The sequence below is a fragment of the Dicentrarchus labrax genome, unplaced genomic scaffold, assembly GCF_905237075.1.
Source record: "Dicentrarchus labrax unplaced genomic scaffold, dlabrax2021, whole genome shotgun sequence".
Taxonomy (NCBI): Eukaryota; Metazoa; Chordata; class Actinopteri; family Moronidae; genus Dicentrarchus; species Dicentrarchus labrax.
The window spans coordinates 2014768-2029036 of record NW_026136704.1 but is presented as its reverse complement, the minus strand read 5'-3'; the positions used below and the strand labels follow the sequence as shown (position 1 = coordinate 2029036).

Sequence of the window (14269 nt, the reverse complement as noted above, 5' to 3'; positions counted from 1 at the left end):
ATTAGAAAACAAAATACAATTTTGAGAAGAAATGTTTTGAATGTAAAGTTTCGTTTTGCAGGAGAACTGAGGGGTTGTGTGTGTTTGTGTGTGTGTGTGTGTGTGTGTGTGTGTGTGTGTGTGTGTGTCTTTTGATTTGTGTGTAGAGTTCTGAGAGTATGAGGCATGCTTTCAGAAAATGTGTGTAAACAATCAAGAAAAACTGTGAACATCTGCCTATTACAGTTTTTTCTAATTGCTAAAACACAATTTTGCAAACTAGGCTGGTTTTATCAAAATACTTAACACAATTCACAAAACCACACACCCAAACTGCAAAATACCTCATATATCCTGTAAAATGAAGCACTGCAACCAAAACTACATATATAATATATAATATATATTTAATATAGCATTATCAAAATAAAGTTTTTGCACCAAATGGCACACAGTTCATTCATATTACCAGATGTTTGTCTAACCAACTACACACTGTTGGGCAGAATGAAAAGCACTCTCATCTTTAGTTTGCTTTAATACTAAAATAGTTCCAATTGTAGAAAATTCTTCAGATTGTTCACATGCACAGAAATATTTGCAGATACACACACATGCTGTTGAAACATTTATTTTTTTATTTTTCACCAAACAAGTCCGTGCAACATCTGCACAGCAGATATATTTACCCTTTATGTCAGATTGTTGTTATGTAGAGAACCGTGTTCAGTGCATTTAAAAAGTAAAGTAAAGCAGAAAATGTGTTTAGAGTTTTGGAGACTTGAGAAGAGGTTCTTCTCTCTGTGTGTCACTCTAAATTATTGTGCTATGCGTGTCATTTTAGTGTGTTAGCAACTGGAAAAAACTGTAACAGCCCACTGAAAATATATTCTCTCAGCTCTGAAACATAAAAACTGTTTAACTCAAGCTCCAACCTCTGTGTAAGTGTGTGTGAGTGTGAGACAATGTGTATGAGAAGTGACAGTTTGTTCAACAGTGCTCTATGTTTGACTGCAGCTGTTAAATTTATAGATATTATAAACCTGCAGGTCAGAATGGTTTACTAGGAATATAAAGAATGATAAGGAAGTGAAAGTAACATTTGAACATTGACCTTCATATTATCACTAATGGATTATGTATTTTGTGATTGCTCAAATGTTTTTGATGTTACAACATTATTCAAATATATTTTGTATAAACCCTTCATCTGATAAAACTGAAGCTTCCTACCTGACTACAGCAATGCTCATGTTGCTACATAATCTTATACGTATACACACAACATTAACACAATATAGATCTAAACACATTAGTACATATATTCTGGTATTGACACATAACGGCTACCGGGGAGTTGTGTTGAGTAAAGCTATGGCAGAAGGGACGAGACTTCTTCCACAGCGAGCTCATTTACAGGTCAGTGATCTGTATCTGCAGCTGGATGGGAGCAATGTGAAAAATGGGTTGAGGGGGTGCCTGGGGTCGTGAGGAGCATTACTGGCATGAAAAGGTCAGTAGGTGAACCTGTTCTTCAACTGGTTTGACCCACATCCCCCTCCACCTCCTCAGGTACCCCGATTCACACCTCGACCACACTGAGGCTCTCTACAGGAAGGGTCAGAGCAGGCTGTTCTTTCTGAGGAGGCTCAGGTCATTCAACGTGTGCACTCGGCTACCACTGATGTTCTACCAGTCTGTAGTGGCCAGTGTCCTCTTCTTTGTGGTGGTTTGTTGGGGGGGAGGCGTCAAGACTAGGGTTGCCAACAAGCTGAGCAAGCTGATGAGGAAGGCCAGCTCTGTGGTGGGGATGGAGCTGGACAGTGTGGAGACTGTGACTGAGAAGAGGATGAGAGGGAATGGACAACCCCTGTCATCCTCTCTACACTGAGCTGAGGCAGCTCAGGAGCATCTTCAGCTACAGACTGATCAAGGCCTGAGCCTCAAAACGGTTTGGAGGCTCGTTTGTACCATCTGCCATTAGACTCCACAACGCCAAAGCTCCAGTTCCTCCAACCCCCACAACCACAGCACCCAGTACCTCCAACCTCCACAGACTAAGACTGGTTGCACATATACAGTTGCACACCATTTTACTGCATATCCTTTGCTGCTGTGTCTGTTACTCCTACAGTTGACCAATAAAGGTACATCTTATCTTATCTTAGTAGAGTAAAACATAAACCATCTTTTCTTTTAATAATCAACTACTGTAAATAACACAGTGGTCAAATAAAATAAGATTAAATACTTCAGTGTGCAGAGTCAGATCAGAGTGAAAGAGAAGATTCAGTGTGAGTGAATACAAAGTTATAATACAAAATTAGCCCATGTGAACAAATACAGTAAACTTTAGAAAGTATTCAAAGCACTTCACTTTTTGTACTTATTAAATTTGAATTTGATTTGCTAAATTTAGTTATTAATATGAAAGAGTTTATTTAATATAACTTACTGTGTTTTATAGTGCTAAGGCTTCTGGTATAAAATAAACACAGTGATTAAAGATGTGTTTGATTTTAACTTTAAATGTTGATAACTAATAACATTTTTCTTTATTACAAAGAACATGTGTTTTAACTCACACAAGAAGAAGCAATAGTGGAGAACTAAAATGATAATATGTGAATAAATATAAATTGTTGTCCAGAGATCAGAGATCTTATCTTATTAGCTCAAACATGTAGTGCAAAAGAAAGAGTGGAAGTGGAGGTACAACAAGAAATCACAAAATAAAATATTACAAAATATATGACTATTAATGAAAGTATAGACACAATATGCAATGTTCAAGTAGAAAATGGTGTGCAAATATTGAGCAGCTTGACTAAAACTAAACTTCACATGTAGGGTTAGGGTTGTAGGTTGGAGTTTAAACCAGTCTTAGTCAGCGGGTGTTGGAGGTACTGGGTGCTGTGGTTGAGGAAGTTGGAGGTACTGGGAGCTGTGGTTGAGGAGGTTGGAGGTACTGGGAGCTGTGGTTGAGGAGGTTGGAGGTACTGGGAGCTGTGGTTGAGGAGGTTGGAGGTACTGGGAGCTGTGGTTGAGGAGGTTGGAGGTACTGGGAGCTGTGGTTGAGGAGGTTGGAGGTACTGGGTGCTGTGGTTGAGGAGGTTGGAGGTACTGGGTGCTGTGGTTGAGGAGGTTGGAGGTACTGGGAGCTGTGGTTGAGGAGGTTGGAGGTACTGGGTGCTGTGGTTGAGGAAGTTGGAGGTACTGGGTGCTGTGGCATTGTGGAGTCTGATGGCTGATGGTACAAAGGAGCTTATTCACATAAAATGTGAAAATAATCAATTTACAAAATCTACAATAACGTTCTGGGCCCATAAAAGAGGTCAACTAAACAGAAATGAACTCAGGCTACATTACCTGAACAGACTAGGCCACACTGCCCTCTGAACTCACTCATACTTTCTATCAGAGATCTTCCCACATCCCGTCCTCTATTCAGCTCACTACTTCAGGCTGCGTCAGTACTCGTCCTATCATTGGTGAAACTCTTGATATTAATTTGGGGACAAGGACATGGCTGATAGCGAGCTGGTCTTGATGTTAAATATACTGTCAAATTATATTTACATTTGTATGTTTGTCCACCATTTTGTTTCTGACACTTTGAACTGTAAACTTTGTCTGGACACATTTTAGAGATTAGAAGTCAGATAAAGAAACACATCATGAACACAGTGAACATAATGAACGGAGTACAAGAGATAATGGCCGTTCTGCATTTGGCAAATATTAATAAAATAAGTAAAATAAGTTAGTTACAGTTTGAGAAGACATTGAATGAGAACAGGCACACACACACAATCTGAGGCCTGTAACATTTGGTGACCACCAGATGTCAGTCTAACAGCATCATTGTAGACAAACTGACTCAGGAACAGTTGTTCTTTTCTGCTCATTTTTACTGTAACACTAATAATAACAATACTAATATCAATATTAATAATAATAAACCTTTCACACCTCCTTTGCTACAAACTGTACAGATTGTGTTCAGTTGTTGTATTTATTTGTTCACTATGGTTTAGCTCTCAGACTTTTATTATTTGATTGTATCCTCTGAATATAATTGACATCATACATATGTTAAACAGGAGTTTGGGATCTGAGCAGAGTGAAACTATAAAAGTCATGATTGAACAGAATAATCTCCTCCTGTGAGCTCCTAACCACCTTTTTTGTTCGACACTGTACAGAACTAATCCAGGATCCGTCTGACAGTAAGAAGAACCAACTCCATTAATCCTCTGAAGCTTTACATCTCTGTCCGCTCCGCTTACACACTAACAATGCTGCTGTCTAGCATCCTGCACTGAGCTCTCACTCCATCTGCAGAGGCACTCTTTCAGTCACTCAACAACTGAACCAGTAGTTTCATAAAGTTGGACGGTATATAATGAGTAGACGGGGTCCAGGTCTGTGAACTGAACAAATATTACCTGAAACGCTGAAAACAAAAAACAGTCAAAATATCACAAAAAGGGGTTTACTCCTGGCTGAGGTGGGAAAAAAATCAATAAATTCAAAATGTGACAAAGTGTATATAGAGAATAGCTGTTATAGCGGATATATATCTTAATCTCGTATGTCATGTCATTGTGTTCTCTTCTTTATCTTGATGAACTATCTCCTAATATTGGGAGCGGCTATAATCTGCTTTACGTAAGAATCACTTGTCAGTGTTTGCTCTTTTGTGTTTTGACACTGTACTGTAGGTTGTTTGTGGGTTTTGGTTTCCCTGCCTGATAAAATATTAAGTTTTTACCCCAGTTATTTTATGTAAATCAGCCCCATGAATTATGGATTAGTTATCAGATAAATATCAGCATCCCTGAGAAATGACTGCGGGCAACAACCTCCAGAGGAGGGTGGGTGAGGTGAAGATCTGAGAGCAGGAAGTTCTGCAGGTGGGGAGTCGAGCCGAGGAAGTCATTTAATCAGCTCCTCTCTGACATTATTTAGCAGTCTGCTGACTTGATCCTGGAGATGTGGTTTGGCACAATGACACGCATCAACTATGCTCTCTTATCTTTTCTCTGGAGAGGTACCCCTGAAATCTGTGTGTGTGTGCAGGGCAGCAACATCCTCTCAGATAAATGAGGAAGGTTTTGATTCTGCTGAGCCAAGAGTCTCTTTGGGGCTTTTAATCTTCAGTTTGAGTCGGTGGAGGAGTCGAGGACGAGTGCATTCAGGGAGTAAATCAACCCATACAACAAGAAAGGAGAATTTAAACTCTTGTATTCAAACACATTAGAGAACATCCACAGGGAGAAGTGAATGTTCTGTCTGCCTGAGGAGTTCCTGCGACATTATGTAACATAAAAACGAAGCTTGAAGGCAGAATGAGTTGTCTGAAAAAACAACATATAGACTCATAGAAAAGTGAGTGTGGTGGTGTTGTTCTTATGTTTCTGGGTGTCAACCTTTGGAGAGTGACCCCTGCCAGTGACTGCACACAGACACTGGTGTTATAAACATAAGATGCTGGTACTGGTTGCTGGTTGGAGGTGATTCAGTCACTGGGGGCGGGGCTAATTAAGGTTCAATATTAAGCAAGTCTGCATCTCTTAGTATTGTTAACTAGCAGATCTTGACAGCCAATGAGGTATCTACATTTCTATATCTACGGGTATCCACAACTCTTCCTTTTCCAAAAATGCCTACTTTATGTTAATCCCATGCAGTTCTTTGCATGCAATTTAAATTTGTTATTTTACATTAATCACTTGTACTTTAATATTTCTCCATAAACCGTAAATGGACCTGTATAGCGCCTTTTTAGTCTTCCGACTACTCAAAGCGCTTTTACACTACGTGCCACCCTTTCACACACATTCACTCAGTGATGGCAAAGTCCATCAAACAGAAACTAACATTCATACACATTCTGGAGCAATTTGGGGTTCAGCATCTTGCTCAAGGATACTTCAACATGTGGCACCAGGAGCCAGGGATCGAACCCACAAGCTTCCGATTAAGGAACGACCCGCTCTGCCTCTGAGCCACAACCGTGTTGTGTAAATTGGATTAAATAGTGGGAAGTTGAAACTCTTATAGAGTCAATGAGCCCAATTGTATTCATGTGTGATGATGTTCGTCCCCATCGTAGCCATTTCATTATTGAGCTATTGTGATGTCTGGGATAATCACTGCCTCATGAAACTGTTTAACCACAAACTACACACAGAGGGCACCGAGATAATGGATGGCTTTCCTACATATATTGATGCCACAGATTTCTTACCTTGTTTTAGTTGTACACAAATTGTAGGCTAGGCTGAGATTGAGAGGAATGACCTCTAAAGCTGAAGGCCTCCCCACTTCAAAACTCATTCTGACCGCCGTGTGAGGGCGAGACGTAAGATGTAGCAACCAGGGACCAGTTGAATAAAACTGTGTGCAGATTCACCACTAACACTGTGACAGAAATATAATGCAGAATATGAACCTGATTCTGTTTTCTCAATCATTCAGCCAGTAACAGCCATATTATTGCTCCAGACTCTAAAACTGTACTTTTACGTTGCATGTCATTGTAACATCGGAACTTCCTTCAAAGTGAACAGAAAGTGAAAAGTAAAACTAAAACATTTAATTTGTTTTTTAAATGTAATTATATATAAATAAATGTCAATCCCGTCTGAATGGGACTTTTGAAGCAAATTATTTTTGTGATTAGTTTCTGTGACTTTAAATGGATTCACAGCACAATCATATTATTTTGCAGCTCTTGTTAATTTATAGATCCTCATGCCGCTGCAGGTACTGGTGTTCTTTTACATTTTGGATCAGGTCTAATTATCTCAGATTTATTCGACTCAGCTCTGACTGTCGCCTTTAGATCCGGCCTCTCTTTTAAAAAGTAATAATTATGCAGGCCAGGTTAGGATGTAATGCACTTTAGCGGTACTTCAATAACTCCGATACATCAAACTCAGATTTACAGTTCAGTAAAAGCAAACAGCTCTTAACACTGTTAATGTCAGTTAAACAGCACTCAGTGACCACACAGTTAAGTGGTGATTTATTAAGAGCCATTGTATGTATATCCTGGTGTGTGTGTGTGTGTGTGTGTGTGTGTGTGTGTGTGTGTGTGTGTGTGTTGTTGTTGGATGATTGCTCAATACAAATGAGCATAATGGAGTGTGTTCACACTTGGTGCTAATGGATGCTTAGTGTAAGTGTAAATACTGTTGATTTCACATTATTGTTTCATCTTATCAGCAGTTATGTTGATTCTCACATCATCCACAGATCCAGTAGTTGTGTAATAATATCAAAGTCTACTGTGTTGGTTGAATATTACAGTGGAAACTCACTGGGAGCGAACAAATTGTGCCCCGTCACCTCGGGCCACTTCACACTCGTCGCTGTAGGCGAGTCACTCCAACAAATAATGTAACTTTGTGCTGAGAAGCACTTTGTTTTTGTTTGTATATGTAATCTTGGATGCAAAGGACGTCCCAATAGGCTGCAGACATTGACGGTGAATTTCTTGAATTTCCCTCTGGAATCTATCTATCTATCTATCTATCTATCTATCTATCTATCTATCTATCTATCTATCTATCTAGTGACCTAACTACTGGCGCTCGACTGTCCTGCCGTTATTACAGAAACATGACGTAACCGCAGACACTCGACTCATCTCTTTTGTCACACTGTGACACACAAAGGTCGATGGCTTATGTTTGTTAAAGGCCAGTAAAACATAAATATTGAATAAACAAGGACATTATCAATCTTATCTGAACACATGAAGCAAGCCACACAACATACTGCTGAGAAAGACTCTGTTCCAAAGCTGGAGTTCTAGTTCACAGATGTCAATGGGATTTGAAATGCACTTGTTTTACATCCGGAACAGAAGTTCCCTTCAGCTCTCTATAGGGGTGAACTTCATGTCGCTATGTGCTGCATTCAATTGGTCTTCACTGTCAGACAGCCCTGAAAATGAGACGTAAAAGAACCTTACATTTATGTAGCTTCTCTATTAGTCATCAGCTGACAAAGATGGCAGCATGCAGGCTACCTTGATAGGAAACAACTTGGGATAGGTTAAAAATCTTTTTTTATCGTGCAGCCGATGTCATATTTTACCAATCAGATCTTGAGAACAACAGTATGAAGCAAAACATCACCGGTTCATTAAGAAACCTGAATGTATGCCAACACATGACAGGCACAGACTTCATATAATGACAACAGATAGATAGATAGATAGATAGATAGATAGATAGATAGATAGATAGATAGATAGATAGATAGATAGATAGATAGATAGATAGATAGATAGATAGATAGATAGATAGATAGACAGGCAGTTAAACACATTAGTAACAGGGTTCAAAAACAGACAAACCATAAATGAATAAATAAGATGAAATAAAAACAGTCCTTGAAGAAGCAGACCCTATGTGAATGATGGGTGGAGGAGAGAGGGAGTGATCATGAGCCCCTGCCATTGGCTGATTGGTTAAAGTCTGATGGCAGTGGGAACGAAGGATCTCCTGAACCTCTCAGTCCTCCAGCGAAGCCAGATGAGTCTGCTGCTGCTGCTTTTTGTCCAGGATTGCTTGCACCTTTTTTTGTGAGCCTCTCTCCAACTTTCCTGCTACATTGTGACCGTGGTTCTCTGAGTGAAGAGACTATCTCTCCACAGGAATGACCCCCTGCTGGTCGGGATACGTGGTTATTTCTTTACCTATAAAGCACCTGTGCTGGTCTGCAATCACTGTGTCTTAAAGAAATATCCACATACCCAGGGCGTAATTATCTGTACATATGTAACAGAGTGGAGAGATAGTGTCGAGACAATAGACAACATTAGTTCTCAGAAGGAGATATAAACTATTGTGGTGTGTGTGTGTGTGTGTGTGTGTGTGTGTGTGTGTGTGTGTGTGCGTCAGGTGTTCAAAGGGCTGCTTTCACAAAAATTAGTCCACCACATTTCATGCCAGCCTGGTGAAATGCTTCTTCACTCAATGTGTGTGTTTCACAAATAGCAACTGTGTGTGTGCGTGCCCCATCACAGGTAACCAAGGAAACGGGGGACAGGGGGTGGGGGGGTGGCGGTGCTTCCAGTTTTACCTTTATCTCTCGTCTTTCTGCACCTTCTCCTCTCAGGCAGCAGCAGTTTTCTTTTCCACTCCGGTTGAGCTTTCTTGTCTGACTCTTCTCTTCGGAGATAAAATCCTTGAGCCTCGCCTCGTTAAATGTCCTCTGTTCATCTCCGTGTTTATTCTTTTTATAAATCAAAGTAATGCTAATGTATGCAAAGTGAGTCACCCATGTGAAAGCCCAGCAAATCCCTCTGCAGTTTGGAGCTGCTGTGTTTCCTGATCACCCCCCCCCCACACACACACACACACACACACACACACACAGACACACACACACACACACACACACACACACTGTGCAGTTGTGTACAGTGTCAAATTGTCTGCTGCTGCATTGTGTGAGCTGCTTCCACCCCCCACCCCCCTCCCCTCCAGCAGCCCTGTTGTCAGGGACTTGAACAGCTGGTGGGAAAAATCTTATCTCCATGTACTTGTCATGTTAAATTACAGGGATTTCTGGAGCATCTACAACACACAAACAGCAGCACGAAATAAAACACATCATCACTCAGAGTGTCTGTCCTCATCAGAGCATTCATGTGCAGGAACAATCGTATTCTCTGGGATTTCCTGTAGAGATGGAGGCTCGTTGCTGGCCAGTCTGCTGCAGGACTTGTGCTGGCACAGTAAGCCTCTATAATTGAGGTTTAGAGGGATAAAGGGGGCGGGGAAGATGTGCTGGGTCACTGCTGGACAGGACATCCTTCCCCCCCTGTGGGAAATCAGACCGGGCCCTAGATCCGAATGCGTTTTGTCCTTCCAGTCATCTACGCGTGCAGAGGATAGACGCCTGGCAGCTGGATCTGTTGGTGTTGTTTGATGTCTTTTATCTTTGAGCAGCTCGGCCTCAGAGTTCATCTCGTATTGTATCACCAACGGCGGAGCTACAGAGACTTCATGTGTTATTACAAAATAAGACAGAACTAGTTCAAATCTGTGAAGCAGAGTGTTTGTGAAGTTATTTGTGGTGAGAGACAAAATCCAAGTCTACAAAACTCTATAAAACTGTATTTCAAAGGTCCCAGATTGTATTAGGTATTTTTCGATTATAAAGCTATATGCTGTATAAATACAGTTCCAAGTGTGCGCGTGCTTGGAAGGCGAGCTGTTTTGTTGTAATCTGCAATTTCACATTTCACCACTTAGATGGACACTGGGCCTTTAAATGAACCATCAGGACCATGCCCCCAACACAGCAAAAGGGTCCAACTGCAACCTCAGGCCCCTCTTATGAAAGTATTATTGCACAGAAAGGTTGCTTGTAGTGACGGCAAATGTCCTAAAGGATAATAGATCTAGAAGAATAGAATCTGGTCAGTTTTCAAAATAAAATATTTATGATTACTTTACATTAAATCAACACTGTGGCACCAGACCAGAAGTCAGTCAGTCAGAGGAGATTTGAAGCAGAGAAACTTTTTAAGGACAAAATACACAATTAAATGTCAGGTAGCAGACACTCTCTGAAATACTACACAAAAAAATAGATTTGAAACATGTGGATCACAGAGAGTCTTGTCTTTTTATTTTAGTAGCACTGACAAACATTTCAGGAAGCAGTGGCTCGAGCCTGAACGAGTTGCTCAGCCCCCACGGAGATTTTAAGGACCAGTTAGGAAGGACAATTATGCAAAGTTAGTTCGGTCCAACAAAGAGGATGGTTGAAATTCATTTGCATATTCATGGACATGTAATAACTGCACAGACCCTCTGGATACACCTGTGAGACTCAGCAGTGATACAGCAGGGTTAATTAGAGTGACAGGTAATTCAATCTGAGTGTGGTGATGAAACAGGAAGTTGGTTTGCAGCCGGAGGCCTGGATTCAATCAGCAGCAGGACCTGAGGCCACTTCACGAGTCGGTGAGTTGAGTGGGATTTCAAATGCACACAGACTAGAGATGGTGGTCACAGATTTGTTACACACACATACATACACAGAGCTAATTAGATGGAGGTAATGTTAGACTGTATATAATGAAAAACAACAGACCACCAACAGGCTTCATCCTGAATGTAATGAGAGTGTTGGGACTGGGACTGGATTCATGTCTCTAGTGGAGGTGGACAGATTGAAGACTCAAATTCCCCTCCTGCAGTATCTGGAGAGGCTTTGTCGTCTGATGAAAGTCTATTTCTATTACAGACCAAGTGTTAAAATGAAGGATGGGTTTCTTTAAAACTGGAAAGGCCCGTCTCATTGGCTGCTCTCCTGCTCACACAGGATCTGGTGTTCCAGATAAACAGTAAAATGTGTTTGTGAACAGATCTGAGGAGAGAAATAGTCAACAACAGAATCTGGATCCATATCTGATCAGCACTGTTTGACAGTTTGATCTGAGTTTGGTTGAGCTGGACGGACTCACTGAGAATGAGCTGTCAATCACAAGGTAGCCCCGCCCTAAAGCATACCCTGCTTTATGGTCTGTTTTACTCTAAATGGGACCATCAGTTACTAAATGAACATCATGCTGTATGGAAGAAGACTGAAACTAGAGACTGAGACCAGAAACTCATCAGGAAACTGTTTACTGAGGGAATAAATCAAGTCGACTCATTGCTGGTATACATGCTATTGGTCTTTTATTACAGCCAATGGAGCTGCCTCCTGCTGACCATTACATAGAATGCAGGCTTACAACACTCTTGCATCGGCGTCACTGCACAGACCCGGAAGCTCTGTCCACTAATTATATACTGTTAATGATCTAGAGCCAGTGTTTGTCTGTTCTGGACAACTGCAGGAACATGGTGGACTCTGATAATAGACCCTCCTTCATGTTACTCACTGGACCTTTAATGAAATGAAATCACGGTGTATACTTTACGTCTGAGGTAGCTGTGGACCTTTGACTCACCTCTTCTGACATTCAGCTTATGAGCCATGATGTTAAAGGCTGCTGTTTTTTTAGTTATGAGCATTACTAATCTCAGTAGGATTTTGAATGAGGTTTTCTTACTTCTGGAACCAAGCAGCCCCTGTTCTGCCTGCTGTTGTCAAACATCTGTCTTGACTGGAGGACAGATTCCTCTCTGCAGGCTGTTTTCTCTCTAGCCTTCCTCCTCTGTTGACATCAGCACTCAGTAGAGTCAACACTGCCTTTCTGTTCTCAGTCTTCACTGGTCACGTCCCCTACAGTGAGCCGTGCCGCCTCTTGAACCAGTCTGTCACCTGTAAAATTCAGATCTGGCCTCTGTCAGCGCTCGCTGGGCTCTGATTTCCAGCCTCAGCTCCACAGCTGCGTGCTGCTCTCCTCAGTCTCATCATAAAAGGATGAAATGTCAGGTTCAGACTGCACAGCCGGATAACAGCCCAACAGACGGAGGACAGCGGGAGCGACAATGGTTGGTTTTATCCCATGTAGAGGACAACTGCCGGCTCCTCTGAATGCCACACAATGTCCCAACAGAAAGACGAGCGTGTCCAAATTATTTTGCCTTCTCTTGCCGACTTTAACCACATTAACCAATAGGAACTCAGACACCTATCAGCATGGTGAAGTGAAAGAGGAGGGATGTTGTTGATGCTGCAAGGTGGAACTGTGACAGACAAGACAGCCATGTTTGTTTACATTCTTGTTCTTAAAATATGAAGGTTGATGAGGTGGTGAAGCAGCGTGGGATCATGGGAGTTGTTGTCTTCACCACCATTGGCGTCATTGCAGTCAGCTTCTCCCGGTTAGGATTCCTTCAGTGTTCATGGTTCAGGAGGTTTCTACCGGGAGCCCAATGATCCACAGAGGTCTCCTCCTCTCCAACACAAACAGACCCGCTGATTAAAACCACTAAACACACTGAATAAAGCAGTTCCACCTTAAACACACTGAATAAAGCAGTTCCACCTTAACAATCACTGAGGGGCTGCGAGCCGAGCTGCTGCTAACGTTAGCTCAGCTTGTTTCTCTGACTGCTGAGTTTATAGATATTTTAATGAGGAAATGTTACAGATTATAGATTTAATTTGAGATCTCTCACTTGCCCGTTCCCTGTGCTTCATCTTCTCTTCACCCAAAGTACACAACTCAATAACATATTTAACATTTTCTAGTGTTTATGTAAATTTTAATGTTACGTATTACAGCTTTAACAGACAGAAGGTTTGTTTAGTCTGAACCTGGAATAACAGCACAAATGAATCAATCAGAGCTTTTGTTTCGCTGTGATAACTCTCTGCCAAATGGAGTGAGAGATGATCAATTACAAATCTATTACCTGGAAAGGGGCTCTTTCCTCATCATTACCCTGTAAAGCTCCACCAGACACAGCATTATGTCAAGCCTGCCGTCCATATGCTGCAGCTGCCCCCAGGAGACCTCTTCAGTTCGTCCATATGTTACAGGCAGGCAGCGGTGGAGGGAGAGGAACATTGCTGTCAGACTCTGAGGACACACACTGTACTAAAGTAAAGCCACTCTGTGTTGCATCATGATTTTTTTGTCTATATCTCTAAATGTTTTCAACAGAGCGAATGTAAATTAAGAGAGTGTCAGTGTTACAAGAATACAAGAACAATGTTGATGGGACCTTAATGTCAAAAAATCTACTGATATGCAACATAGAACACAAGTTAACTTTAATAAATTTAGTATCTACCATTATTATTGTTATTATTCATTATAATCTTTACTCCATTACTTCCAAACAGGAAGTATATTGTGGAACCCAGGGCTACAATTTGACTTTTGTTTTTCTTTCTTTTTGCCAATATTTCTTAACATTTTGGAACATTTCCACCAATAAATGTATGCAGAATTAACTCAAATGCTCCTGTTTCCTGTGAATCCATTGATATACAGACAAGTATTACTGAATCATTCTGATACTGACTACAACTTAAAAAAGGGGATGAATTTCAGGCAGGTTCTGCAGTTATAATGATTCTATTATTTCTAAGTGGATTTATGGACATTTATTCTCGTACATCCTCGAGAAGTGTGAGTCACTCTGAATCTAAAGTATGTGTGATCAGATTGGACTGAGCTTTGAATTTTGAAGCAAATAGCAGAAATCAGTTGCTAAGGTTTTAAAGTATCTTAATGAGCTAAATGAGCTGTGTGACACACAGTGCTCACTGCTGACCGTACTCATATTAAGGCTCTAGCAGGGCTGGATCGGGAATTTTGGGCCCCTTGGCAGGATTGAGTAACCCCACCACCCCC

At 41.2% G+C, this 14269-nt stretch overlaps 1 protein-coding gene across 1 annotated transcript in view; it reads right to left on the bottom strand.

Moving 5' to 3' along the window:
- The window catches only part of LOC127361954 (hydroxysteroid dehydrogenase-like protein 2), a 103504-nt gene that overhangs the window by 44420 nt on the left and 44815 nt on the right, over positions 1–14269 (bottom strand).